This window comes from Lemur catta, chromosome 7 (genome assembly GCF_020740605.2).
Source record: "Lemur catta isolate mLemCat1 chromosome 7, mLemCat1.pri, whole genome shotgun sequence".
Classification (NCBI taxonomy): domain Eukaryota; kingdom Metazoa; phylum Chordata; class Mammalia; order Primates; family Lemuridae; genus Lemur; species Lemur catta.
This window is the reverse complement of record NC_059134.1, coordinates 55059107-55064538: the sequence shown is the minus strand read 5'-3', so window position 1 is coordinate 55064538 and position 5432 is coordinate 55059107. Positions and strand designations below refer to the sequence as shown.

Sequence of the window (5432 nt, the reverse complement as noted above, 5' to 3'; positions counted from 1 at the left end):
GCCCTCTGAGGCGGTGCCCGAGAGCTGTGCGCATGCGCCCATCCGCTCAGCCAGTCGGAGGGCTGAACTCGGGCATTCAAACCTCCCGCCCACCAACCTTTCACAGCTGCGCCTTATCGCCGGCGTGAGAGGGCTCCACTGCGCCTGAGTAGGTCTTCGCTGTGACAGATTTCAGTTTTATTTGCTACTTCATACTTGCATTCAGATGGTGACTAGTCGTCGTCTGTGGGTCTTGATTTTGCCTGGCATTGAGGATACCTAGGTGAGAAAAAACCCTATCTTACGCCAGAGACGTTCACGTACTAGGAGAGGAGGCAACATTGTCACCCTAGAGTTACAGCAGATAAAAGTATTAATACTTGAGATTACTATGGAGGCACCCAACCTGGACGCCTGCACTGGAGTATTAAATTCAGCTAGAGAATGGCATGAGCAAAGGTACAGAGGTGAAAAACACTGGGTTTCCAGAACTCTGAGCTAGGCTCTTGGTTCAGCCACCTGTCTGTGTGGAACCCATTCTGGAGGCAGACTGGAAACTCCTTCTTATACTTAATGTACAAATAACCTGAGGTTCTTGTTATGATAAAATTCTGGTTCTGATTTAGTAGGTCTAAAAAACTAGATCACGTCAGTGCTGCTCGTAGCCGGGTAACAAGGGCTGAGTCAAATGCAGTGGCATTAGTCTTGTCTCGTCATTGTACTATGTGATCTTGGACAAACTATTTAAACTCTCTAAGCCTATTTCCTCTTTTGTAAATAGATAAAAATGGTTTCAACCTCAAAGTCGTTGTGAGGATTAAAGGAGAATGCATGTAAATTGCTTGATATGATTTCCAGAACAGAATAAATGCTCAATAATGTGTCAGAGAAGTTAAATACCTTGCTGAAAGATGGACAGCAAGTGACAGTGTCACTCCCCTAATGAGTTTATGCCCTCCCACAGCTTCAGCTGCCACCCATATGAGTGTCATGTACAAATTTATAGCTCAAGCTCAGCCTTCTTCTTTCACCTCAGACCCTTATCTTCAACTGCCTACCTGACATCTCTTAGATATTTTAAAGGCAGCTTGCATTCGTTTCCTACTGCTGCTGCTGTAACGGATTACCACAAACTTAGAAGCTTAAAACAACACAAATTTATTCTCTTACAATTCTATAAACCAGAAGTCTAAAGTCAGTCTCACTGGGCTAAAGTCAAGGTGTCTTTAGGTTTGATTCCTTCTAGAGGCTCTGAGGGGAGAATCTGTTTTCTTGCTTTTTTCGCTTTTTAGAAGTTGCCTGGATTCCTCGGCCTTGGCCTCTTCCTTACATCATGCCAACCTCTTGCTTCCATCCTCACGATCTATTACTTCTCTATAGTCAAATCTCCCTCTGGAAAAAAAATCTCCCTCACTTCCTTCTTTTAAGAATACATCTGACTGCATTTAGGGTCCACCTAGATAATCTTCGAATCTCATGATCCTTAATTTAATTACATCTGTAAAGTCCCTTTTGCCATATAAAGTAACATTCACAGGTTCTAGGGATTAAGACATGGATATCTTTGGAGGCCATCATTCAAGTGTATCACACACCTCAAACTCAGTATATCCAAAACCGAACTCACAATCTTTCAATATTATCCACTCAGAATGATGACACCAACCATTCCTTCCTCCTCCCACCTGTTCAGTGTGATACTCAATGTGTCAGTCATGTGAATTGACTAACCCCACACCCCTTCCCAACCCCTTCTTCCTTTTCAATTTCTTCTAAAGAGGCTAGAAAATGGGTTGGGTGCAATGGCTCACACCTGAATCCTAGTACTTTAGGAGGCCAAGGTGGGAGGATTGCTTGAGGTCAGGAGTTTGAGACCACCCCACCACCAAAAGAAACAGTTTTAAAGTTAGCTGGACATGGTTGTGTGCATCTGTAGTCCCAGCTACTGGGGAGGGTCAGCCAGGAGTATCTCTTGAGCCTAGGAGTTAGTTCGAGGTTGCAGTGAGCTATAATGACACCACTGCATTCCGGCATGGGAGACAGAGTGAGACCTTGTTTCCAAAAAAAAAAAGGGCTAGAAAATTAAAGAGTTGATTTTCCAGCTTCCCTAGCAGCTAGGAGTGCCCTGATGATACAGTTTTGTCTAGTAAGTCTTAAGCAGAAGCTGCTGGGGGGTTTCTGGACAAGATTTTCCTTTCCTGATAAGAGCTTTGTCTTGACCGGCTGCTCTGAAAAGCCATGTTTGCATAGTTCCAGGTCCAGGCCTGCCACTGTAGACTCCGGCAGCTTTATCATGAGTCCCCAAATGTTCTTTTTTTTTTTTTTTTTTTTAGACAGAGTCTTACTCTGTTGCCCTGAGTAGAGTGCTGTGGCATCAGCCTAGCTCACAGCAACCTCAAACTCCTGGGCTCAAGTAATCCTCCTGCCTCAGCCTCCCAAGTAGCTGGGACTACAGGTGCATGCCAGGACACCCAGCTAATTTTTCTATTTTTAGTAGAGATGGGGTCTCACTCTTGCTCAGGCTGTTCTCAAACTCCTGAGCTCAAGCCATCCTCCTGCCTTGGTCTCCCAGAGTGCTAGGATTACAGGTGTGAGCCACTGCACCTGGCCCTCAGTTTCTTTTAATCCACTCCATGGGATCAGTGGCATGCCCCACCATGTCAGAGTCTATGGTGTGGACACCGGCTCCCAGATCTGCCCCAGGGACTTAAAGGAGAAGGAAGAAGTTTTGTAGGAGGTGGAGAATGGAAAAGATGCCCCTGCTAATGGGAACACATGAGAAAAATGGGGAGCAGGACGCTGACAATGAGGTAGGCGAAGATGGTGAAGAGGAGGATGGAGATGAAGATGAGCAGGCTGAGGCAGCTGAAGATGAAGAGAAGGACAATGTTGACACCAAGAAGCAGAAGACTGTTGAGGATGACTAGATAGCAAAAAAGGAAAAGCTAAACTTAAAAAAAAATAAAAGCCTTCCCTGACTGTTCACCCTCCACTTCTCCTCTCAGAATCTGAACAGGGTCACCCTGTAGTCGAGAGGCCTGGGACCCTTCAAGACCACAATGTGAACTTGCAACAGGGGAAGAAAAACAACCAATACTTCCAAGGCTCTGCATTTTTTTCTTAAAAGTATTTTTAAAAGGAAAGTATGTTTTCATTTTTTATTTATATTTTATATTTTTGTACATATTATTAGAAGTCAGCCATTTTTAATGATCTCAGATGTCCAAACGCAGCCTTTAGAGCGTTCTCTGCCCTACCTCCCTACTTTTTTGTTTTTTCAGAGACAGAGTCCCCAGGCTGGAGTGCAGTGGCTCCTGGCAGGTGCCGTGCTAGCACACTGCATGGCCATAGGCTGTCATAGGCCCCATTCTAGGGCACTGCCGCCTGGAACTCCTGGCCTCAACGCCTCAGCCTCCTGAGTAGCTAGGGCTACAGGTGCCCTCCAGCTCGCTGGCTGTCTCTGCCTGCTTCTGACTTTACTTGTGGTGTGATTGTGTTCATTAGAATCTCAAAGGTGAAAAAAAGAAAAAAATCTTTAAAAAAAAACCAAAAACAACAACAAACAATCTTATTTGGAGCATTCCAGTAACTTTCTTCTTTTTGGCCTGTTTGATGTATGTGTGAAACAATGTTGTTCAACAGTAAACCAGAATTTTATTTTGCTGAGTTGTTCTAACAAAAACAAAAAGAGAGTTGTCATGAATTTTGCCCCTTTTCTCATTCTTCCTACTTATTTAGGCAAAAAACTGGACTCAGCTGTGAGAAAAAGTGTCTCATGCTGGCCCTGGCATCACTGAGCCGCTAAACCAATTGCTTCTACCTTCAGACTTTTTATTATGTGAGGAAACACATATACCAGCCTTATGTGTTTAAGCCATGGTTGGTCAGGTTGTCTGTTCTTCCAGCTAAAAGCATTTCTAACGGCTATTGCCAAGTCCTGTCTATTTGACCTCCTGGATGTCTCTCACATTTGTCCAGTCATTTGTCCAGCCCAAGTCTCTCTTTACCCACCTTTGCCACACTAGCCACATTCCCTTCTGTCACTGCACCTTTACACATGCTGTTCCCTCTGTCTGGAGTGTTCTTCCTTCTTTCCTTGGCTAGTTAGCTCTTCATCCTTTAGCTCTCAGATCAAGCACCAGTTCTCTGGGACAACCTTCCCTGACCTCCCCTTACCCTGCACCTGACAGCTGAGTGCAATATTACATTGTGTGTGTGATGATCTAATTCCCTCACTACTCATTCTCCTCATGAGTACAGGGACCTTGTTTGTTTTATTCATTATTGCAGCAGTAGCAGCCCTCACAACAGCACAACATATGTGCTCGATATCTGTTGAATGGAATGAATGTCTGAAACAGGATTCCAGCCCAGGTCTCTCCCACCCTCTAGCCCCCACTCTTCTCCCACTGTACACTACCCAGAACAAGTAGATTTGGAACTTGGGGAGAAATTGCAAAAAAGGGCCAATGTCAGTTTTATAGTCTTCAAGCTGGAAAAATCTGAGCAGATGGAACAATACATAACTTGGTGAAGTTTTTCATAAGCCATGTGACCTGGCCTCATTCCTTTCCAAGAAGTTAATCTGCTTCTGCTCCAGTTCCTGGGCATTTCTGGTGCCTGGAAAGCTCTCCTGACCATTCCAAGCTTCTCTCTGAGAAGGCAGTGCTCAAATTTTGACGATCTCACAGACTTCGGCAGCTCTATGGATTCTGAGTGCCTGGAGACTTGTTTTATTTTTTGGAACTTGAACCAAATATGATCAACCCAATAAATTATATGTTTTTATACCTCAGGATGATTGTTCATAATGTCATTTGGAGGGCAATTAAAATCAGAAAGAAACAGTCAAATTCCAAGTTTAAAATTTAAAATGAGCAGTATTGCATTTAGATGTTGTATTAGTTATCTATTGCTGTATAACAAGTTACCCCAAAACTTAGCAGCCTAGAAACTTTATTATTTCAGAGTTTCTGTGATCAGGAATTCAGTAGCGGCTTAGTTGGGTGGTTGTGGCTCAGGGTCTCTCATGAGATTGTAGTCAGGATGACTTCGGAGCTGTGGTCAACTGAAGGCTTGACTGGAGCTTGTGTATCTACTTCCAAAGCCAGCAGAAGGCCTCAGCTTCTTGTCACATGGGCTTTTCCTTGGGCTGCTTGTGTGTCCTCAGGACATAGCAACTGCTCACTGCTAGATCAGGTTATCCAAGAGTGAGCAAGAAGCAAGTCGCAATGCCTTTTATGGTTTAGCATCTGAAGGTGCGTATGGTCCCTTCTGCTTTGTTCTATTTGTTAGCAGTTACTTACTAAGTCTAGCTCACAGTGAAGGGGAGGGCAATTAGGCCCCACCTCTTGAAGGGAGACATGGCAAAGAATTTGTCGACATATTTTAATACTACCATAGATGTTTTAGCTGTAATCGTAGGCTATCAGGGATATAATTTTATCTAGGTG

At 44.1% G+C, this 5432-nt stretch overlaps 1 protein-coding gene across 5 annotated transcripts in view; it reads left to right on the top strand.

The window, feature by feature from the left end:
* The window catches only part of USP35 (ubiquitin specific peptidase 35), a 103837-nt gene that overhangs the window by 31675 nt on the left and 66730 nt on the right, over positions 1 to 5432 (top strand). The window contains exon 1 of one of the 5 annotated variants that reach the window (XM_045557262.1): positions 147 to 262. The exons of the other annotated variants lie outside the window; for them this stretch is intronic. The gene's annotated coding sequence lies outside the window, so the exon portion shown is untranslated. Of the gene's footprint in view, positions 1 to 146; positions 263 to 5432 lie in introns of those variants that run through there. 5 annotated transcript variants of the gene reach the window in all.